This window comes from Octodon degus, unplaced genomic scaffold, assembly GCF_000260255.1.
Source record: "Octodon degus isolate 3935 unplaced genomic scaffold, OctDeg1.0 scaffold00081, whole genome shotgun sequence".
Taxonomy (NCBI): domain Eukaryota; kingdom Metazoa; phylum Chordata; class Mammalia; order Rodentia; family Octodontidae; genus Octodon; species Octodon degus.
In genome coordinates, this window is record NW_004524657.1 from 6,320,577 (window position 1) to 6,345,990 (window position 25,414).

General features: G+C 37.7%; 1 protein-coding gene across 2 annotated transcripts in view; it reads left to right on the top strand.

The window, feature by feature from the left end:
• The first annotated feature begins 542 nt into the window (after nt 1–542).
• Col8a1 (collagen type VIII alpha 1 chain) overlaps nt 543–25,414 on the top strand; it is a 160,627-nt gene continuing 135,755 nt past the window's right edge. Inside the window, exon 1 of one of the 2 annotated variants that reach the window (XM_023721311.1) lies at nt 543–607. The gene's annotated coding sequence lies outside the window, so the exon portion shown is untranslated. The remainder of the gene's footprint in view (nt 608–25,414) is intronic. The other variant, XM_023721313.1, reaches the window with a different exon arrangement.

Consider the following 25,414-nt stretch of genomic DNA (forward strand, 5'->3'; position numbering starts at 1 on the left):
TCGCAGCAGCCTGGGTGCCCTCGCCTCCAGGTCCGGTCCCCTAGGACACCCAGATTTCTCTTCTTTGACTCATTTTTTAACCTCTCAGCTCTCACGAACCGTTACATTGAACACCTTCAGGAATAACAGTCACCTACACCTCCCCATGTCACTCAAAATCTGGGAGAGAGGGGTCCCATTTCCATTTTCTTCTATACCTTTCTATGTTTCTGTCTCTGCTCTCTTTTTACTCTATTTTCTGTCCTCTTTTCCTCTTCCTTTTTTCCCCTCTCCTTCTCTCTCTGTTCCTTTCCCTCTCTCTTTCTTCGTGTCTCCCCCCTCTCTCCCACTCCTTCCTCGGCCGTTAACCGCCTCTGTTAACACGCACATCCCTGTCTCTCCTCCCTCTTGCAGGCTCCCAGCTCTGCCCTCAGCCCCTCCCCAGAGAAGTGTCCAGCTCCTCCCGGGGCTGCAGCCCTCAGCTCCTTCCCTGCCCACCTACTATGAGAAGCAGCTCCTCCCACCTGCCCATAAAAGACAAGCGCATGTTACCAGCAGGATCAGAGCACTTCCCCGGTCCTCTCCGTGGGAGCCCGCGAGCCTGTCTCCTTGACCTTAGGAGCCTAAGGTAAGACACCTCTTCCGCAGGCAGCTGATCTGCTAAGGGTTGCTGGGGGGAATAAGTCACATCTGTACTGTTTGGTTACAGTTGATTCTTACGGATGCCGGGTCAGCTGCTACTTGCTTAACTAGCAACCGGAATGAAAACAAACTTCTGTTTGAACAGTAAAATAAAAACTGCTTCTCGGCAGAAACAGAAGCATAAAATATTACAAAAACTTTTCTCTTGTTCAATCACTGTTTCCCCTCTTGTTGACTGTTCCTAAGATTACAATGTATCTCTTTGGGGTGTTTTAATGAAGTCTTTCATTGTAAATAGTTCACGTATCAGTAGGGGCAAGGAAAACTTTGTCCCACTGTGAAAAGTATACTTTAAAAGAATACAATTAGCTTGCTAAAAATAGCACAGTCAAAAGGTCTGCTAACAATTTTGCTGTTTTCCAAACCCCCAAGACAGCTTCTGTGAGTCTTTTAAAAAATATCTTTCCAGGTTTAAGTGCTTGGAAAAAATGATGTGAATGGGCACCCTTAACGCAGGACAATAATCAGGTGGCTGGTCAATAGGAAAGAACAAATCCAAATTTACAAGCCTAGGCAGGATAAGCTTTTGCTAAGCTACCTTTGCCCCATGTCCTAAAATGAGAAATGTGCTGGAAGTAAGTGTGTAAAAGAACTTCATGAATTTCTATACACACACCTAAACATAAAGCATTTCAATATGTTTCACAGTAAGAGAAAAATATAGTTCAGATTATACAATACCCCTGTGAATGCCAGTCTGTTATAAATCAAGATCAGCCAGAGGGCTTTAGAAGTTTTAATCCACTTCTCAGTCCCCTCTTCTCTCATCTAGCAAATGAAATCCTGATTAGCAGCTGATTCTCACAGAGTTGTCTGACTTTTAAACTTCCCTCTTGGAAGCAAGTTGTTCTGTTCTCTTTTTGAGGTAGAGTAAATGCTGTGCACCTGTGAGAGGAAAAACATTCCCTAGAGTTCCTTCTGTAAAACCAGACTCTTGGTCCATGAAGTCTGCCATCAAGACCTGTGGGCTGTGTGGGATGAAACTCTGTCATGTGGGAGAAAAAAAATCCCTTCAAATGTTTCCTCTGAGGAATTGCACAGCCAGCTTAAAAGCAGGCAAGCTAATGCTGCCAGTCAGGAAACCAAACCACTACTTTAGCCCTTAAGGTTCTTAAAGTGAGAGAGACAGCTCACTTCATCTTTTTTTGTTTATTCATTTACATTGCTTCTCAAGAAAAAATGAAAGCTCAGTAAACCTGTAAAAATTCCTCTTACTCAAGTAACTAGAGCCATTAGAGATCTAACTGAAGATTTTTCAAACTCTTTCTCCTTATCTTTCACCTAATCAAAAGAAACAACAAAGATATTTTAATGTTTTGAGACAACTTGGGATAGAAAGAACTCAGTGCTGTCATTCAAAGGAACAAGTTGTATGTAAAGTTTTCTGTCTCCTTAAATTTCTCTTCATTGGAAAAATCATTGCAAAGAATGTGGTTTCCTTTAAGAAAATGATATAAAATTGCTATTGGCCAAGATAACTTGTGACCTGAGCCTATTAAAATACCTTTTATATTCAGCCACAGTGCATACTGCTTGCTTTATGTCTGACACAAGTGGGCAATCAACCATGAAAGAGCATAGGTATTGGACAAGGCCAAACCAAATGTGTGTTATGTCCAACTTAATTCTTCCTTTATGGTAATGACTGACCCCTGCCCACAGCCCAAGGACGCCAATACACTACCTCATTCATGGACATGCTTGCAGGAAGTTAGCTTTTTAACTTTTTCTATCTTTTCTAAGGGGGGAACATATAATAGATATATAGATATATAGATATATAGATATATAGATATATAGATATATCCCCATTAGTTCTAAATTTGAGAGGATGAAAAGTGTTCTCTGGTGTTAGTGCCTGCTATTACTGGTGGCTATGAACTTCGGAGCAGTGAACTATTTAACAGAAACTACCTTCTGTATGTGCCATCAGACTTTAGCCCCCAAACACCCGGGTGAGATCACCCATTACTGCTCCTGATCTTATGTTCCTCCAGGGCCATGACCAAGTGATTCTCACCATAGAGCTCATAAGAGGCAGAACAGCATTTTCCCTTCTAAGTGTCTAGGAAAATTAGTGGTGATATTTCATGTAGTTACCTCCAGTATTGTCCCTAATACACAGATTGCAGAGCATAGCCTGAATCTTTCCTTTTTGCCATTATATAGTTGACTCTGGATCAGATTCATGATCATATCTATCCAAAATCATGGTAGCAGGCTTTCCTTAACCTTTTACAAAGCAGAGATAAGTTACCACTTTCGTTAGAGATACAGCAAGGGTACCCTGCTGACTGTGGTTGCCCACTATCAATAGGAAGACAAACTTTTTAGATATTTACTGTTGCTAAGATTATAAAACGATATTTTCTCTATGATGAAAAAGCATACACTACTTGATTTCCACTTTTAAAAAATCAAAGGCAAGAGGAAAGGAATAAAGAATTGAGAAGAAAGCTTGGGGAACTCAAAAATGTCCCAGAAAAAAAAAATCAGGATCTCTATTATAAAACAACCTGCTGTGACCCTCATTCATGAGAAGTATGAGGGGATGGGGAATAACAAAGCTCCATGTCTGTTCTTGGTCCTGCATTTCTTTTTTTATTTCTTTTTTTCCATTTATTTTATTGCATTTACTTTCAAATAAACAAGTCTGTCACTAGTAACTTGAAGTCCATCTCTATCATATCTTTCTCTTTAATCCTCCTCTAACAGAAGAGAACAACTTAATCTAAAAGACCAAAATGGTTTCAGGTCTGCTCCACATTAAAAAACACAGGACTTGCCAGTTATAATTCTAAAATCTATAGTACGGATATAAGACCCTCAAAACGTATTTTTGCCAAATGGGTAGGCATATCAACATAATCCGCCCTAACTCTCCTGAAGGGTAAAGGCTGGGTGATTATTTGCAAGTTAGAAGCAGCAATTTGCTTTGCTTCTCATTAGTCACCCACATTGGGATGGCAACTAACAGAGCTGATAGGTCACATCCAGGATTCCCAGTCTGTGCTCCTCTGAGGAAACTCCTGAGAAACAGGTATTCTTCATCCGGGACTTCCCTGTCTTCAGTGAGCCCCCCATAAACATACATATATATTACAGAAGGAACGTAAGATTTTGGGACTTTAAAAAGCAGGTTTTTTGAAAGAAGAGGAGAGACAGACAGACAGACAGACATTGTTCTAACTCCTGATAACAAAAGGTAAAAAAAGGAAAAGGTTAAGGGGCAAGGAATCCCCTTGGAATTTGGAGTATCTTTCTCTTTAGCCTTGTGTAGAAAGGACCTCTCACTACCAAAGCATCTAGGAAATTAAAAAAAAAAAATCTATAAAGAATTTGTCCACAAGTTGTTACTGAATGCTAAGAACATAATGAAAAAGAAATTCCAGTGAGCTGGCAGTCATTAACAGCAGCTTATACCCTGCAAGTACTAAATCATAGCAACTCCCCATCTACAGAGACAAGGAATGAGAAATGGGAACAAAAGTTAACCACATTTTAGCACAGAAAGAGAAGCCTGCAGAGATCCTACTGTGATGGCTTCAGTAACTGCTGCTGGAGAGAGAGGAGTGGGAATCTTTACAGTTTTTTCTCTCCAATTTGTCAGGAGGGAGCCACACATCACTGGAACATGTGCATTCTAGGGGCCCTGTGCACTCAAATTCATAACACCAGTAAAATTGCATGTGATCAACCTGAAGTCAATAAAATAAGGATGTTTCTGAAAATTAATCACAACCACCTAAAATAATTTTAAAAATCTGAAGTCTCAATATGAAATTAAAGAGCAAAAGCAGAGCAGATTAGGCAAAGTATTAAAACATATGTAATGATTCATCTTCCCTGTCTTTTCTTTACCTGGGGCTCCTTTCCATTGTCCTTCCAGTCAGTCTTCAGCACAACCTTCGCAGAATCTGCAGATACAGTCACTGTGACTGTGTGCCACTGCCTTGTTTTTCAGTAGAAGAATTCTCTTCAATTCTTATAGATCAAGTTTTTGGAGTAGCACTCATACTTGTGGCTTTTCTCATTACCCAAGATCTCCTCATACTTCTCTTCGTAGGGTATAAATTTTCACTTCATCAAATAAAAACCTTTCACATGTTTTCTAAACCTTAATTTACATGCCTAGAAGGAAGGTCATTTGTAATTGCTCTTTGCCTCTGGTAAATTCTCTTAGATGAGGTTTCTAAGCATTTTTATTTTTCCAATACCTATTCTAACTTCTTCTAAAAGAATTTAGAGAATCCAAAAATATAAATTCTGGAAGGTACTTTAAAGCTAATTTTAACAAAAGTTCATCATATAGATGAAAAATCTCAACCAGGTTGACGTCTTTTGCAGGGTCACAAAGATGAGTATCACACAACCACAGCCAAAGTCCTATATCCAAACTCTAGTCAGTGCTCATTCTTAAATAAGTATGATGCGTCTCCTCACACAACATGCCTTCACGATGTCTCTGATTATGCTGGGCATTCTGTATGAATTTAATACAGAAGGTTCTCAAAAACCATAGCTGGGTAGAGGTTTGAGCTGTAGCTCTACCTCTACTATAAAATGTCTAGGAAACAGTAATGCACACCCTTATGAAGGGTACAGTCATTGAATATCACTATTACAGTGACCTTATATGTTTTTGCCCTCCAGATCCTGGTACACAGTAACTGGTAAAGGAAGAGTGTTTCTGTGTTGAAAGGAAGAGTGAGTTTAAAAACAACAACAACAAAAACTGAGTATAAAATGTCCATCTTTCTAAACTCCTTCCATAACGGGCCCTACCAAAAATCTTTAGGGGCTCCAAGGGGTCCAAATTTAAATGTATCATGTTTAAGATTCCTTCTTGCTTTAGGAAGTATAGGAGTATTTATTTAGCCTCACCAATGGCTAGGCCACTTTCCTGCCCTCATTATCTTATTAATCTTTGCTACTTTTATCTAACTTTTACAAATCATACTCTTCACAACATACTCAAGATTTAATTCCAACATTCATGTGACAGAACGAATATATTAATATGTGATGATTCATGCTATAATCTTCCATTTCTCCCAACCTGCAGACAATATGTTGCCAATTTAACCACCTTGTACCTTCCATAGTCCTTCTTTCAAAAAGGGCAACATAAATACATATAGTGGGAAATCATAGAACACATTAGGGAAAACATTTAGCACACTGACCACAGGATGCAGGTGTGGGGTGTTGTGGTTGGGGGGAAATCACTAAGGGGCCAAGAGTATAGAAATGGAATGGGAAAGCTTTCAGAGTCCCTATCTCTGAGGCAGAAGGGAAAGAGATTCCAGAGAAATCTGAAGGGCTAGAAAAGGAGTATTTTGTGATCATCTGAAGTCAGACCTTCTATGTGGGAGATGTGTCAGCATCCTTTAAGGAAAGTACCATGTGAGAGCCAGATCATACTGGTGAAAGATTTATAAGCATTACATTTATTTAAACACTTCCATTTACCCTTTACTGGATTTCAACTGGGAAAAGAGCCTCATCTGACCTCATTTTAGACTTGGCTCTGACTCAGGATAATAACACTATGGATGTCAGGACATCAAAATGTCCTCTGCTGAGATAACAACACAATTATTGTGAACACATCAAGTTGCACCAATATAGAGTGATGATGGTAGAAAAGAATATTCTTGTATCATTTCTGGAAACAATTTACTCTGAATGAGTGGACAGATGTTATCCCAGATGCTTCTTCACTTTCCTCTAAAACATGCCTGAAAACTGTTTGGATATTTTTAAAACAGTAATTATGTTTCTGAAGTGGATTTATTGTATGCTAAAATTTACATAGTCTATGATTAAGTTTAAGCATCACTGTGAAAACATTCTTTTAAGTCTTCTTGAGGACTGCTTCTCTTGAGCTCCCTGTTGATGTGTTTATATCACAGGACATTTACACATTGGATCACTTGATGTGCTGAGACTAAAGACTGTCACTTCCTGTGCTACTTTTCTGACTCTAATTGAATAGGCCCGGGTGTAGTTGCCAATTGTTGGCTTCTCTAGACAATATGTGTGCAGCCTAGTGGGGAGTGTCTCCTGTCCCTCCCATTCGTAGATAAAACAGTTATTTATCTGGCATTTTGGGCCAATGGTCTCCATAATTTATACTTCATTACTAGAGCAACTACAGCTGGTTTATACAGAACTTTTGCCACTTAGCAGCAGAGGAATGAAGCCACAGCTGGCTTTCATTCAATAAGACTTTCAAGAACTGGCTAAAGAACTAGTGAAAGGGCAGATGGGACACATTTTGCCAACCTTAATCCCATTTAAAATAGGCCTCCAAATATCATACTATATATAGTCTTTATAATAAATCTAAATTTGGTTCATAAATTCAAAAGGGTGAATTTAAAGGTTGATACATAGTAAATGCTCACTCAGTTCAGTAGACGTGACAGTAATCCATGCAATCAACCCAAACAACCTGCCTCTTTTCAAAAGGTGGGCACAAGAATTACATGAAGGTAGACACTAGGTGGAGCTAAAAATTTGGAATTAAGTAGCCAAGATTGTTGAAGTTGAAAGAAAGAAAAGAAAAGGATCTGCGGCAAAATCTGTTCTTGGATCCACAATCGTACTTTAGAAATGACAAGTCTGACCTCCATTCCAACTCCCAGTGTATTCCAATCCACAGAGTCTTAAATGGATGGAGACAGAGGTAATGCACCAGTACAGGGAGTCAAGGGGCTGAGTGTTCCAGAATAAAAGTAGGATTTATTGCGGGAGGGTATAGGTGGATGGGCCACAGAGAGGACTTTTAGATTTGAAGTTTTCTCATGAAATACACAATAAGGATCTATTGTAACCTGTGGCTACAGTGCATCTCTCATTGTTAGTTTTCTTTTTTAAAGAAAATCCTAATTTAAGCCTTTAAGAATAAGTCATCCACATTTCTGCAATGCCAGAAATGTCTGAGCTTGTAGAAGTTTATTTGAAAGAAAACCAAAGCAATCTTAGCAAATGTTCTTTTCAAGGCCACCACCAGCCAAGACCAAATCTAAATACTCAATTCAGTAACAAACAAACACTGGCAGCTGAGGGTCAATGAGAGACATGCACAGAGAGGACAGAAGAGAAAGAGAGCTGGGGTAGCGAAGACAACAGAAATGGGCCAGACAAGTTTCACAAGCAAGATGGCCCCAAACCTGCTCTTCTGGATCTAGGTCACTCCAGAGAAAAGCCAGAGCCTTGCCTAGACCAAAGTGAATACCTTTCTGTTGAACATTTCCACTGCAAGCTGTGTGGGAATGACTTGTTAAGACTTGAGACACTTGCATAATTCAGAACCCTTTGGGGGATATAGATCAATTAGGATCATAAAAACAAATGTTTGGCACACAGGAGAAAAACTGCTTACTTTGTAAAAATTTTGACATCTGCAGCAATCCTGTCTTTAAGGCTATGTCTGATGTCAACAGTGATGAAGCTATGGGGTTGGTATGCATGAGGCTTGGGAACTCATCATTTCAAGAAATCTTCACATTTTAATTTCAAAAGCACCTTGAATCTCTGGGTCCTGGGGCAAGTTACTAATCATCTCTGATTATTTATCTTAAAAGAGAATACCAATTTTCTAATAACCACTGTATGTCATTTAGAGGTGTGTGGGGTCTTGCCAGGTACTTTACAGAATGGTGATATTTAAGCATTCATTGTTAGTTATTTATTCAGTGTGGTAAATGGATTATATACACGACACCTGGAAATTGCTTATAGTATTTATGCAGACCTAGTCAAATGGGATAAAATTTCAAGTAGGCACATAAACTTCCAAGATATAGCAAGAACACTCATTTCTTAGAATACAGAGGATAATCCCACATGTCTTAAAAGGGCACACAAGGTCAAGAATATGTAGAAAGAGAAAGAGAATTTAAAAAAAAATCCCTATTTTGACAGCAGCCAAAGAAAAATTTCTCACACTAATGAAAGATTTTGTGATCTAGAAATTCTACTTGGAGAAATATGACTTTTTCATAACTGGTTTTGTATAAAATCTCTGCATCCTTCTTCTTCAACACTTTATAGAGTGAACTTTAAAACTGTATTACCTGAACTGGTGAGATAGCTGAGTGTTATAAAGCACCTGTTTAGGCAAGCTTAGGCAAATGCAAGGACTGAGGTCCGATCCCCAGCACCACATGCCACACCAGCCCTACCCTGAGGGCCACAGAAAAAAAGAATAAATAAAACAATATTACCTGGAATCTTCATATGTTTATATTAATATTTGCTGGAATTGCTAGTGTACACAACAGCTTGAAAACAATTTAGGAACCACATCCTATTTCATTACCTCAAAATTTCTTAGGATATGATACATGTGGTTTTGCAGTCTATTATGTAATACACAGTATGTGTCAGTATAGGATATGTGCTTTGACAAACCACAGAATAGCAAACACATCTAGTGATGGCCTGTCCTTTATAATAGTAAAAATAGAATGCCAAAATTTCTCCCCTCTTTCTCTCTCCCCTCCTCTCTTTTTCATCTTCAACTTCCATTCCTAACCCTCCTCCAAAAATCTTCAGAACATGAGACAGCTTGAAGTTGCCTCTCCCTTTCCTCTTTCTCATTTTCTGAGTATCTTGTTATAAATACAGAAGTGGCCAACAATGACCAATAACTTCAATAAACAAGAAGCTTAGATAATTCTGTGAACTATCTCATCAGTTTCTTAGCCGACATGTCTGTTTTGTCTTACAACCAAAAGCTAACCAGGATCATTAGCCAGACATTCTCTCTAAACATTTGCATTCTCACTATCAAGGGAGCCGATTTCCATGACAGAAACATACTGATATCTGAGTATCCCTTTACATCTGGAGTTACTGATCTTATCTATGATACTGAGAACTGCCAGCCCATAAATTCATTATATCTTTTAGGTCCTTCCCTTTGGGAATTCTCTTTATCATTCACAAAGGTAGCACAGTAGAAACCAGTATTTTAAAAGTGACAGAACTGAGCACCCTCCCCCTAAGAAATAAGTGGCTTATCATTAGCCAAGAGAGAACAGAGAAATTCAAATGCATCACTAACAGTGATTAAAAAGTTACTATTAACCATCTCCAATTTAACCATGACAAAAACTGAGTCTCCCTAGGTCAAGCAACTTGCCTAGATCCACACAGCTAGGAAGCACCAGAGCTGTTATTTTTATCCAGGTCACATTCCAGAGTCGGTTATGTTCCTCCTTCTCTCTGAACCTTTCATGATGTCCTCTCCTGTCATTAAAGGGGGAAAAAACTTCAACTGCCTGGGACAATGCCACTGACTCATAAAGTGAGAGAATTTCAGTGGCTCTGTTCCTAGACACTGCTGACTGACCCCATTTCCTGTTTAATACTATGATTCTAATTTCTTTTTCTTTTTGTATTTTTTTCCTAAAAGCATGGCATTATGTTATGGTTTGTGTCTGGATGGCACCCCAAAGCCTCATGCAATCCTGGGGGTTCGGGCTTTTGGGAGGAGCTGATCTAGAGTTTGTGATTAATTCATGGTCTAGGCTAGATAACCTGTATATAATAGAAAGGAAGGGGGGAGGCCTTGTTCTCCTTCATCTTTTGTTGTTTTTGGTGTCTTCCTCCACCATTAACGGTTCCAGACTGCCTCAGAGTCAGCCAATAATGGGCTGAAACCTCTAAAAACTGAAAACTAAACCTCCCCTCCTTTAACTTTCAGCACTGGGTGTTTTGTCTCAGCAAAGAGAAAAGTAGCTAAAATCCATCACTTCAGAAGGGAAAGTGCAAAAGTTTTATCAGAAAAGGGAAAAAAGCTATTGTTTCTCCCTGGGGTAATTTTTAAGTGCTGTTTTCTCCATGAACTCCAAATGATCACAAGTTGCTTGTCATGAATCTGGTAAGGAGAGTGACAATACAATGTTATTCTTAAAGCAATAGAAATTCCCATGATTGTACAAGAGACTGACAAACTTGAATCTGACACCTCCGATCCTTCTCTCTGGGGCTACTTTTACTATAATCCATAGCCAAATGATGAAAGACATGACAACTTAAATGATTGCCCCAAGCCACGAGAGTCACCGAGACAAATGTCTGCATCTGCTGCTCAGCCTGCGGTTAGTGTGTGCAACCATACACAGAGCCCAAGCCCTTCCTTCATGCTGTGCCAGAAACAAAAGAGGAGAGCAAAGCTCTTTGCTGTGGTCACATTCCATCATACCTTTATTTTGTGTTTTGCTTTTGTACTTGATCTTTCCTTTCTTAAGGTAATATTACCCTGCTTAACCTATTGTATTAATTTGTATCATTCCCAAATTCAGTTTATCTCTTTTCTTACATCACTACATGCCTCCAGCCACCCACCTTTCTAGTCCGTTCTTTTTTTTTTTTTTTTTTTTTAATGCACTTAGTACAGAGTCTACAGGATCTCACTACACAGACCAGACTTGTAGTGTTCCTTCCTGTTTTTCAGCTTCCCAGGCACTGGGATTACAGGTGTGCACCACACAGGGACATGCCACCACGCCAAGTCTCAATTGCCATCTCAGCGTGCCCCAGGGGCGGGGCTGGCATGGCAGGCCGGGGATCCACCCCCTGGCCCCTGCATCTGCCTAGGAAGTTGCTTCAATCCCCTGAGTTATCTGGCCAGCCCTCCAGTCTGTTCTTGAGTACCTCCTCCATGCACCCCACACTCAGTCCACAGCTTTGCCATAATTATTTTCATCTATTTATGTATTTAGCTCTTTACAGAATGATTCATATTTTGTTTATCTGTATACCTTTAATCCTGAAAGATGATGAAAGCATAAGAAATGGAAAACAAAGAAAAGAAAAATACGAATGAGGGAATAACATGAGTTGGGTAACAATAGACAATGTTCTAAATGTGCTTTTCTCTGTCTTCATAGATTGTTCTGAGAACAATTTAATCTAAGTCCATTCTTGAAACTTTAATATAATCAGAGTATTTCCTGACTTGGAAACTTATTTGGCAAAGTTCCTTAACCAAAAAAAAAAACACCCTAGAAAGAAAATTCAAGATACAATCAATAATACTCTGATTCTCTGAGCTTCACGAAATGATCAGAAATGGATCCTTGGCTTCCCAGTGTTTTTTTCTGAGAGTTCAAAAACTGAGCACCCATACTTCTCCATCCCATAAGATAAATGCACACATTTATATGTATTCTCTCTCTCTCTCTCTCTCTCTCTCTCTCTCTCTCTCTCTCTCTCTCTCTCTCCACATACACACATAGTATCACTTGGCTTTGAGCCAATTCTGAACCTATCAATGGGCCACAAGAAGACCTCCCACTGGCAGGCTAATACTACTAAATTCTGACCTCCTATATACCAAATTGCACAAAAATTATTTGCTGGCTAATGCCAAAAAGCAAGGTTGAGAATGTCAGTAACCTGCTCAAAATTCAGTGTCATTATGAAATACGAGCCAAACACCTTAGCCTCACAGCAGGGCCCTTCCATTTACGTACCTCAGCCTATCATTCCACTTTCATACCCATCAGGCTTATTTTATTTTATTTTTGATTTTTGGAAACATGGTTTTCAATGGAGCTCAGGGTGGTCTTGAACTCATTATGCAGCCTAGGATGAATGCATTGACATCACAGTCATCCTGCCTCAGTTTCCACAGTACTGGGACTACAGGCTTGCATCACCATGTCAGGCTTTCTCATCAAATTTATAACAGAAATATGACCTAAACGGGATGGGCTGCTAGTTTCCAAAATATTTCTTTACTGAAAATATCCTCTATTTTTTTTTTGCATGTTAAAATAACCTAATTTCAAGTTCTTTTAAAGACTCACTAAATATTGTAGCTTATATGAATCTATGCACAGTTTCACTGACATGTGATTATAAACGCCAGTAACATATTGCCTATCATCTGAGCTGTCAATAGAAGTTTCTGCAATGATGGAAATATTCTATGTCTGGTATTCCCAATATAGAATCCATGAGCCACGAATGTTGCTAAGTGCCAAAAATGTGGCAACTGCAACTGAGAAACTGAATTTTATTTTATTTAAATTATTTAAATTTAAAAGTAAACTGTTTATGCTCTACGGCTTGTAGCCTTTGGTGAGAATATATACAATTGAAGAAATTAGTGCTTTATTGTATTCCCAATGTGTGATGACTGCAGTAGTATTTATTAAATGTTGTGTTCAATGCATTGCTTGACTACTGGGCTTGCCTCTGTGATATTATCTTTAAAGATGTCTTTCCCCTACTCCCATAACTTTAAAAATGTTGTTCAAATAATAATCACTTTATTTTTTTAATTTTAATAACTTAAAATCTCTCAGAATTGCATCATATCACTACTTGGATCCTTCATGAATATACAAACAAAGCAAGGTTGAGAATGATTTGGCCTGAACCTCTGAACAAGCAAGTTCCATTACTCAGGACCATCTCCTCTCTTTTCCATCTGGGGAAAAGCATGGTTTACATACCTACTGAGACATGCAATTGCCTCACTCTTCAATAGAATCATTTCTACAGAGAAAGAATGTCCTGGGATAAGCGAGATGAGTTCAGCTAACAAATCTTAGCTTTGTTTCTTCTCTGAAATCTTTATACTTTCTGATGCAGTTCTTTACCAAAGATTTTCCCATAGCATTTATGTCTCTATCTGTGTATTTGACAATGAAAAACCTGAGACACAGTGCGGAAGGCTAACCCTCTGCCAGTAGATCAGGAGCAGTAACGCATCCTTGGAATTTGACAATGATGTGCCCCCGGCACTTTCCGGCTTACCCGGGACCCTTCGAGTAATCATTGTGCCAACAAGCAATAAAATCCTGCGCCTGGCAAAGCCAAAAGCAAAATGATCAGGCGGTCTGGATACAGATTAGATTTGGATTTATTAATAAGATTTAAAAAAAATAAACCTGAGTGAGTCTCTACTAGCAACAGCTTACAGAAATGTTTAATGATTTCAGAGTTTAGCCACACCACATGCCTTCCTTCTGACTCAGCAAAGAGCAGGACCAGGGCAAAGGAGCCACTGGAGAAGCCAAGCAATCAGCTGTATCTTTTCCATTCAGAACTCAGTTTATTTGGAAAGACTGGAAAACCCTTCAATGAAAACTTTTTCTAAAATAAAAAAAAGGATTTATGCTGCTATTATGAGCCAGGCAACATCAAGAAATAATTACGGGTGTGTATTTTCCCCTGCCTTGTAAAATGTTTACAAATTGTAGAGTAAGCAAGCTTTAGAGACAATGGTAAAGATAGCAATAACATTTAACTTGTAAATTTTTATATTTAGCTATAAAAGAATCACCATGTGTTTAAATCACATTTGAATACATATACATAAAATTTTTATCTGCAGACATGAGCCAGTGGCTACAGAACCTATGATTCACTTTCCTCAAAGCAAATACACTGAAAATGTTTGGTACCTTGCATTTATGAAATAGAATATATAAAATTTACTGTCACTACATCAGCCAAAGTGTGTAAGTAAAGATCTTAATTAGGAAACTTTTAAACATGCACATCATTTGTAAATAGTCCAGCTAATAATGTTAACATTTGAGGAGAAACTTATAGTTTGGATGTTTCATTTGATTTTCATAGAAAAGAACTTCATCTGAGGTGGAGAAAGCTTAGTGAGATTAAGTAAATTGTTCAACATCATTAAAACAGTCACTGTGGAAGCTGGAATATGACCACACGTCATGCCATCCCTGAAGCTCCTTTCTTACACAATTCAGGCTAAGCCTCAGCAGTATCATATCCAGAAACAATTCAGAGTAACTGGCAGCATAAAAAATAATGAGACAAGGTAAAAAAGAATGACTTTGCAAAGGTCACTCAGGGCAAACAAATTCCTCCTTGTGAATGAGCTTTTCAAGGAAAATAGAATACATTGGATAGTATGATGTGCTAATGTTATTAGTCCTTCCAATCCATGAGCAGAGAGGTTTTTCGGTCTTTTTCTGTCTTCTTCAATTTCTTTCACCAGTGTTTTGTAATTTTCATTATACAGCTTTTCACTTCCTTAGTTAAATGTATTCCTAGGAATTTGGAGGGGTGGCTGTTACAAATGGGATTGCTTCCATGGTTTGCCTTTCAGCAAAAAAATTTTAGATTATCTATTTAACTTAAAGGTAAATTAAGCAGTTTGCTGTATAGAAAGAAACTTTAAATTATCTATGGGCATCCACTATAGTGCAATGAATAAAAAACACATTTTCTTGTGATTAGTCCCACTTCCACCACTGGGCAAGTCTTTGCTTCCTCTGTGTTGCACAAAATAAGTCTACATCTTAGGATTGTCAAGAAAGTTATGTATGATAACCGATGAGAAAGTTATTTAGCAATGATGATGACAAACTGTTGAATATTTACTTAAGTGTCAGCGTAGTGGAATGTAAGCTTCTACATATTGTAAATAAAAGCATTAAAAATCTCTATTTTGCAGCTTATTTAGTGAACTCTAGAATCACACTCCAGGGTCTCACTATGAGCTGGCCATGTTGATAGTATGAACTGCATATAGACTGACAGATGTTCTTGTCTGTTCTGTTGTTTTTTTTTCCTTTTTTTTTTTTCTTTTGGTTTCATTTTTACTTGGATATGGCTGGTGTTTGTCTTGTTCTTCATTTGCTTAGAGTAAAAGGTAGTAGTTCAGTCATCCTCCTAGTTTCTCCCCAGTTCAAGGACATCTCCTTTCATCATATCAATGATTATCAGGTATTTGCATATACACCTATGTATAATGTGCATGTGTGTAGCTGTGACATTACCAGGAAAAGGATGGCAGGACCATAAAAACACTAGAAGCCTAGAGGATGAGTTGTGATCTTACATACCCTGGGCAGCCATCCTATTCCTATTAAAGCAGCCAGCATCCCAAATATACCCTGGCTCCTGCACTTTGATGCAACAACATACCTTCTCGAACTGTATGTATGTTCCCTACGACCTGTAATGTCAGCACACCAGAATCCTCCCTTGCATAAATTGCATTTTTCAGGTAAAAAAGTAAAATTGTTAACAATTTTACCCCTGTGCCTTGATTATAAAAAACTCTCACTCCAAGATCCCTCAAGAAAATTGTTTTGAAAAGCCTATTATTAGAATAAGAAAATTTGCAAGCTGAAGTAAAAGTCATTTTAGTTTGTAAAAAGAAAGGAAGACTTTGTTCAAGTTCAATTACTTCACTTTTGTTTAAAATTCTAACCTCAATTTCATTTACTCCTATAACAAACAGTAATTGGGAACCAATCAGATGCTGAAATCTATGCAATCACCATAAAAATTTATTTTATCTGTTCCTAGGATTTGTAGGTAAAAGGCATGGAAACCAATAAAAAGCCACACAGGGCATAAATGCACAAGAAATGTGAGAATCTCTTCTTCAAAGGAGATGCCACTTTTCATGTTGTTATGTTGTTGCTTCTGCTGTTGTTGTTTTTTACGTTAGTCAGACTGTTCCGAGCCTTCCGTTGGGCCAGTGACTTTTCATAGTACATCTATCCCCACCCAGCAGAAGGCTCTGTCTCAGGCTGTATAACAACTCACCAATTTTATATATGTCTTTTCAGACATTCAAGACACATATATGAAAATGCACAAAACAGTAGGCTGCCTTTGATCTGATAATCTTTCTACTAAAATTGGGATCTTCAGTTTTCTTCCAAGAAGCTACAATAGACATTGCTGGTCTCTTGGGTAATTCTGAAACACTGAGAGATTCTTAGGTCCTAATACAGAGCCAGGCATTTAGCATTCAATGAATGCTTCTTAGAAGAATATTAGATCACTGGAAAAAGATTAAGTTATTTCAAGTTGAGTTTTTGGGATAAAATTTACTAAAAGTAACATTTCACTTTCAGAATTCCAAATCTTGAACATTTCAACTCTAATACACAACTGAGGGGAAAAAATAAGTAAAATTTGCTTGGAGATAAAAGAGATGGGTCATTAAAGTGCTCGAAAGCACAGGAAGTCCTCACTTTTAAATCATTCTAAAAATATATAGGGTTCTTTAGAGCTCTAACAATACAGCAGACTTGAAGCATATAAATAAAAAAGGGAAGGTGGCTTCAAGAATTCAGAGCACTAACAGCAGGAAAAAATAGATGTAGTCTAAAGGCAAATGAAGAGAAGAAAACATTTAGAAAGATAAAAAAAAATTAGCACATAATAGCATTCATTTTGGACACAAGTAGTTATACAACCTTATAAAATTCCTAATGAAATCACTGAATCACAGCTTATATAAATTTTTAGACATAGTTGGAACCATCTTTTAAGAAGAAATTATATACTTTAAATGTATCAAAGCAAGAATATTCTTGCCCTTAAAATGTAAAATGTTAGCTATTTGGAGAATTTTCAGCATTCAAAATGTCTAACTCCCTAAAGAATCTGGAATACTGAGATCATTTTAATGTACACACACGTACACACATACACATTTAAGTTATATGAAATAGAATCACTGTTAAGTTAGAAACTTCATCTCTTTAACATGTAGTTTATCAGATTATTAACTTCTTGCTTGTCAGCTTGCAATAAAAGCCTGATCAAGTGGTTACCTGAAATCCAAACCTTAGGTTTATGCTTTCTTTTTACCTAATGAAGCTGATACCACAAAAATTACTTCACTTCTCAGTGCCTCCATTTACTTATCTGCATAATAAGAAAAAACAAAAGCTGGTCTCCAAAGAGTATGGTGGGCTTTGTTACTATTTCAAAACTTAGAAATACTGAAAATGAATCCTAATAATAGCCTATTTTGGAGTTATTATTTTCTAATAACAAACACTCTTCAAAGAAAAGATGTAAAGGAAGTCAGTCCTCCTTTCCCTGCTTTTCTTTCCTCATAATCTTTCTTTTCCAAAGAACACAACAAAGAAGCAAAGAGCCAAACATACTGACTCACGGCTCTTTCTAATAGCGCTGTGGTCAATTTGCTTCTGCATAAAAAAGTAGTAGTGAAGCTTTGAACTCTGGGTTTTGGAAGGCCTAGAGTGGAAAAATGTCTTTAGCAAAAAGAATAGCACATTCCAAATCTGTCCAGTGTTATGTATCCAGGAGAAAAGTCCATTTGGGCATGCAATCCCAGTGCAAGCCTTTTGCTATTGTCTGAACTTTCTGAAAAAGATTCAATGAAATCTTTAGGCTTTTTTGTTTGGTTGTTTTTGGTTTTTTATCTTTCTCACTCAAGCTTTAAAACAGTTTCTCAGCTTGAACTTGCTTTTAGGATAAGTAGGGAAATTGCATAGCTTTCTGCTACAAAAACTAGCTCTACTCTTTTTTGAGAGTAAAATTTCTAAGTGCCTCTTCAACTGTGTGAGTCTTCATGAAGAGACTCTCAGTGCTAAAATTCGTTATTACATCCCAAGGTGAATCACATGTCATGCCTCTGGTTTTCTGAGATGTTACTTTTGTAAAGACTGTAGCAAACTAAGAGTCATATAACTGTGGTGTACAAGGGTCTGCGGGTACATTGGCTCATTTAATAGACGCCTTTGGATTCTTAATGTTTTATCATTGTTTCTTATTATTTGCTTTAATTATTGAAGAAAGTGACCCTCTAAGCTAATAATATTTAGTGCATTTCTAAATGGCTATTGTCATTCTTTTGTTGTATATCACTCAATTGAGAAGTTTGTATCAACATAAAATCTCATTATTAAAGTGCTCTGAAGAATATCTCTAGGTCATCTTCACTTTTTTCCTTGGGAGGAGATAGCATACCTTCAGTGTACTATCAACATATGCATCTTATTAATAAACCATTCTATCCTTTGTCCTTCCTTATTGTCACAGCAAAATATATATATATATATATATGGTTTTTTCTTTGTAAGTTATTCCCTTGCCTATCCTCTGGGCACTTTACTATGAGTTATTTGCATTAGATTGCAACTCATCCCTGTACCAAACCTTCCAAAGATATTTTGAAGTACTCAATTAGAATCCAAACTATATCTGAAGATTTACAAGGCCTTCATCATTTGGCCCTATTCTTTACAAACAGTACTTTCACAGCCTGAAACCAAGTGTAAGTCTCAGTGTGGCTAGCTGAAAGAATAAAGGTAAAATCCTAGAAATCAGAAAAGCATAAATACCAGACACAAAACAGTAGATTCAGGAGTTTAGAAAAATGTGAATGGTCACAAGCCTCTTCAGAGATGTCAAAATTCAAGAAGTCTTTAGCAACCAACAGTATAAAATAGGAAAAAAAGCTCTAATACAGGCTCTTAGCAATAGCTTGGTCAAAAGTGATAATCACAGCACCCAGCTGTCCCTCTCATTCACATCCTGGGAGTTTCCCAGAGAGTTTTAAGTTGTGGGTCAAGGACTACCTTCCCCATAATTTCAGAGCCCCAACAAGCCCTACTGACTATGAATCTCAAGGTTGGAGCCTGAAATCTGCATTTGTGATCAGAAAACTAGGAATTCTCTGTACCCTAAGCTCCTAGGGCCAGATGTGGGAACTATGGCAATAACTGGTAGGTAAACAAATCAAGGATGAGGAGCACACACCTTTCCCTAGTGGTGCTTAGCTCCACACTGTGAGTCCTGAGTCGCTCCACATGTGGTAAGGCAGACTCAATCCTGGTGAGCCACCTTTGCCTGCTTCATCTATGCTGAACTAGGGCACAGCTGACTCATGGTTGGCCCTTAGATGTTCCCATAAGGGCCATCTGTATGTGGGGGTAGGAGGTGTTTTCACAGTACTTGAGTCACAACCTTAATTTCTCACTGCTGTCTCCTTTTTCCTGCTTGGAGCATGGCCCAGTGTAATCCATCTGTGAATTTTGTCTGGAGAGATGACCATTTAACTGGCATTCAATAAAACAATAATCCCTTGTCCAGGACCTGGACAAAGTGCTAATAATAATAACTATTAACTCATCATAAGTTATCACTCCTCTGGGGAAAATGAAAACCTCCCCTTTAGTCCACCTAAAGCTGTGGTTTTAAAGCCATCTCCAATTTTGCATGATTGTCAAAGAAAAATAATTAGATATGGCTGACTGACAAAAGCATCTAGAAAGTTCTATGTGAGGAAAAGAGGTTCACTTCAAACCAATATTTCCTATTTTGCTCTCATATTCCAAGTAGTCTCATTTTTTCCTTTGAGTTTTACATATATTTTTGTCGTTCTGGTCATGCCCAAAATTTGTCATGCTTGCAGTGGATCCAGAATAAACACTTGATTTCTGTTGCTGTTCTAATAGATAGATAGATAGATAGATAGATAGATAGATAGATAGATAGATAATACTTCACCTTCTTCCCAAGATTCCATTCTCTCACTGGCCATTTGACATCAGTGCATTGTACCTTAAATTCCCGATGAAGGAGAATGTATGTGATATGGGCTAGAAAAACAATACATCTTGACTTTCCCGAAGTAGTTTGATTCAAATGTTTTAAATGTAATTGAAAACATATTTTTACAAACAAATGGAGCCAATAAACTAGAAAAGCCATATGTAAGCAACAGGTCCAACTTTTCTAGTTTTTAATAAATTGCAATAGAGAGACTTAGGAGCAGCAAGACATTTGCATTTCAACACAGAATCGTACAGGACAAGTAAGTGTGGTACATCAGAAATGCTCTGTACAGAAAGTTCCATCAGAGAAAGAAGAAGAAATATACATACAATGGCTTTGCCCACCTTTTTAATGTCAATGTATCCCTTTACACAAATGGTACAAGAGGGAAATGCCACTGCCTTCTTCCCCATTGGCCTCAAGATCTAAAATCATGATAATCTTTTTAAATTATTATTTTAAAATACAACTTCAAAGGAAATGTCCTCTTGAACAAAGTCATTTTCTCAATTCCAACGACATAATTCCCACCAAACTGATGAGACATCATCTCTCATCACTCATGCAGTCAACCTAACTTTCCTAGGCCAAGTGCATGGTGGCAGAGTGCTGCTGACAATGGGAGCAATTCTGGCTGCCGAAATTGCATCCTTGGCATACACTGAATCATACTGGCACACTGGCTTTTCCTATTTCTCTGGCTATTAATTGGAGCAGATTTGTTTACTTGATTTATAAAATGGTACCATTCATTAAAGGAAATCACTTGAAGTCAAAAGCTAATTATAGAGCTTTTAATGAAAATAAAGTACACATAAAAGCTTTTTACCCTAAGGGTAGAGACAGAACTTCTAAGTTGTACATTGTTATCTAATGTATACTGCATTAAATTCCAAGAAACATGGTTTGACTCAGATTTGTTTAGTAGTTAACCATGATGTAATAGGCTCTTACTATGTAGAACAGAGTGGGTATGTTTAAAACTATCCCTCTTGATGTGGATGTCAATTTTAAAAGTACATCTTATGTATATACTGGCAAAGGAATGAAGATAGGAAAATGGCTATATACTTTGTAAAAGGCAAAATTGTTCTAACTTTTATAGGATAAACTAAATCATTCCATTCTAAGAATCTATCCTACCTATGTGTAGAATAGCGAGGTATAGACTCACATGTCTGCCTTAGTATATAAAAATAATGGTGTTCACCAAAGGTCATAATCAGCAGAGTGAATCTACAGAATGGGAAAAAAATACTTATGAGTACATAAGAGAGTACTATTCACAATATTTAAAGAACTATTACAACTCAAAACAAAAGAGCAATTCAAAAATGAACAAAATACTTAAATAAATATTTCTCTAAAGAAGATATGTAAATGGTCAGCATGTACATGGAAAGATGCTTGCCCTCACTTAGGGCAATGGTAACCAAAACTACAATGAGAAATAACTTCATACCAATGGGGATGACTGATATCAAAAGAAAAAGGAAAAGGAGAGGGAAGGATCAAGTATTATTAAGGTTGTGGAGAAGTTAGGACCCTGTGGATGATTGATGAGAATTTAAAATAGTGTAACTGCCCTGAAAAGCAACATACTGTTCCTTAAAAAATAAAAATAGGATTATAGTATGATCCAGAAGGGCTGGCCAAATAGCTCAGTGGATTAAAGCACCTGCAAGTAGGTGCAGGGGCCAGGGGTTTCATCCCCCAGCCTGCCATGCCGGGCCCTCCCCCGGAACCCACTGAGTTGGCAATTGAGACTGGGTGTGCTAGCGCACACTTGTAATCCCAGTACTTGGGAGGTTGTAAATAGGAGAATCACTATGAGTCTGACCTAGTAGTGAGACCTTGAACACCCTGTAGACCCTTCCCTAAAATACAGAAAATAAAATAAAATAAAACAATATAACCCAGAAGTTAAACTTTGAGGTATAAACTCAAAATACATGAAGGTAAAATTTAAAACATTTCAACATCCATATCCATAAACAGCATTATTAATAATAGTCAAAAGATAGAAGTAATCCAATTGTCCATCAGCAGATGAATAGCCAAACAAAATATAGTAAATATACGCAATCAAGTATTATTCCATTGTAAAAAGGCAGGAAATTGTGTCACAAGTTACTACATGGATAAACTTTGAAAACATTATGCTAATAAAACAAGTAAATCACAAAAAGACAAATTCTGTATTATATTTATGTTATTTAGTTCAGGGAGTTAAATTCAATAAAATAGAAAGTAAGATAGTGATTGCCGAGAGCTAGAAGGAAGAAAAAATAAAGAATTGCTGTTTAATGAAAATAGTATTTCAGTATTGCAAAATTAAGAGTTCTGGAGATTGGCTGTACAATTAAGTGATATATTTATCAATATTGAACTGTGCACTTGAAATAGTTAACAGAATTTTCTGTGCCTATCTAGTTTATTCAGGGAAAGGTGTTTTTCATTAAATTTTATTATTAACTAAAATTTGTTCTATAGAGAAGTTTTAAATTTATAGCAAAATTAAAATCACAGAATATACAGAGAATTCCCATACACCCATTAACACATCTGCCACTAGACCAGGACATAAGTTAAAATTGATAAATGTGCATTGACATGGCATCTTCCATCACTAACATATCCTACTAAAGTTGTACATTTGTAACCATGAATAAACCTACACTGACACATCCACATTAATCAGTGTCCTAGTACACATTACTGTTCACTCTTGACACATTTTATGTATTTTAATATAACCTTTTTAAAATTTATGTATTTGGTATAGGGTCTCACTATGCATATCAGACTCATAGTAATCCTCCTGTTGCAGCCTCCCTAGCTCTGGGATTACAGGTGCACATCACCATGCTGGTTTTGATGGCTGGCTCAGTGGGCCCGGGTGTGGGACAGGCACAGCATACAGTACTGGGATAGAACCCCGGTCCTTGTGCTTGCCAGGAAGGCACTTAGACCACTGAGTTATCTCCCTGGCCCTCCCTGGCCCTACTATAATTTTTAAAAGAAGAAGAATATGGGTCAGTGAGATAGCTTAGCAGACTAAGCATCTGCTTTGGCAAGTGCAGGTACCAGGGCTCGATTCCCAGTCCCACATGCCATGCTGACCCTGCCCCCACGGTGTGAGTTTGAGCATGGTGGCACACACCTGTAATCCCAGAGCTGGGGAAATGAGAGGGTTTGAGGATATATTGCCCCTCTCAAATCCTCTGTACCAAACACAGAGAGGAAGGGAGGGAGGGAGGGAGGGAGGGAGGAAGAAAGAGAAAGAGAGAGAAAGAGAGAAAGAAAGAAAGGATGCTAATTATAGCTATAGTGAAAAGATCAAATCTTTCAAATGGAAATTACCATTCTATAGAAATCCTTGAATTATTGAAAAGATTTATCCATATGCAGGTATTGACTCAGAAACATGTAACAGATCTATATTTTGACCTGGAGACCAATTTCAAGAACAAAATGTCTATAATAAAAGTATTAGCTTGCTATAACTGATGCAATAAAGTACCACAGCTGGCTAACCTAGATAAAGTTCTGGACCCTTTAAGTCCAAGACCAAGTCTTGAGAAGAGTTGAGTTTTTGGAAGTCTGTGAGAAAGCATTTGTCACATGAATATGTACTAGTTTGTGATAGTTTGCTGGCAATCCATAGCCTCCGGTTGCTTGTAGAGGGCACATCACTCCAGCCCCCATCTTTGTCTTTACTTAGTGTTCTCCCTGTGTGCATGTTTGTCTCTCTCTCTCTCCAAACTTCCCTTTTTTATAAAGACATCATCCATCTTGGATTAAGGAACCATCACTCCAATATGATCTCATCTTGACTGATTACATTTGCAAAAACCTTATTTCCAAATAAGATTACATGCCATTTTGGTGGCTATAATTTCAAAATATAAGTTTTGGAGGACAAATTCAATGTTTAACAATGATATCACTTTCTATTAGAAAAGCTAAAAGCATGTACATATGCATGTGTATATAATGTTATGTGTACATATGAGTGACATACAAGTGACTGGATGGTTGATACCATAACTGATAATTGATGTTACCTACCCCTGGGAAGTGGTGGGAAATGAGAAGGGTAAATAAGCAGTACTTTGATCTCTATACTTCTAAATTGATTTAAAATTCTCCAATGACCATGTATAACTATTGTAACTTTAAGGAAACAATTAGAAAGTTTTTTAATATATCTTATAGGTAACCACTAAAGTAAATATAGGATCACATTGAAAAGAACAGGGACAAAAGTGTTCCAAAAGTGTGAAAATACTTTTCAGATATCAGTGTTCTAAGCAATAATATTTTATGCTTCCTTAAAGGAGGGGCCTTTTGAGTCCATGGCAAAGTAAAATTCACACTGAATTTAGATTCCAGAGAGCCAAGTAGAGTTCCATTTGTGGACCTAAATGAACATATAACTTTAGGTCTTTAACCACACTGGAATTGTCTTTTTAAGTTTAAATTTTTCTGATATTTCAGTGCTGCAGCTTGTTGTAAGTTATATCTAAGAGTCTCCGCAAAGCCTCATGAACTCAAAGGTGGGGCTTTTGGAAGGTGATTGCATCATAGGGCCTTGATGCTCATCGGTGATCTACTGATAAGTAGTATACGGTTAACTGTGATGTTCGGAGGAGGAGCCAGGCAGAGATCACTGGGGGCCACCTAAAGGTATGTCTCCTTCCTGCTGTCACTCTCCGCTTCCCATCTGCCATGCCCTGAGCAACTCTCCTCTGTTGTGTTCCAGTGCCACGCTGTCCTATCTTAGAGCCAGCCAAATATGAACTAAACATCTATAAACTGTCATTCCTGGTACCAAACTCTGTCTTACTTAGGGTTCACTAGAGGAATAGATAGATAGATAGATAGATAGATAGATAGATAGATAGATAGATAGATAGATGATAGATAGACAGACAGACAGACAGACAGACAGACAGACAGACAGACAGACAGACAGACAGAGACAGATAGATGGTTTTACAAAGTAAGCTGACAAGGGCTACTGGCAGAGTCAGGGTTGAAAGGGTACACAGTGGCATGTGCAACCCGGGGAAGCACAGATCACCACTGCAGACCAATATCCAAAGACAGCTGAACCCCACAGCTTATATCACTCCTCTAGGACTTCTCTTTATTCCTTCATAAGATCAGGAAAAAATGATTTAAGTACCCACGTCAAACCAGACTGCTTACAGGACCCTGTAGATTCACTGACTCATTATCCAATTGAAGATTAAGCTTTTGGATGAGACAGAACAAACAATGATGAGACCATGTAAAAATGTTCCAGTAGAATAATTACAAGACACTGAGATATTTAGCTATCTGAAGTCCCTTAGTCCTGAAATATTTCCAGAGGCATATTTTCATGGAGTCA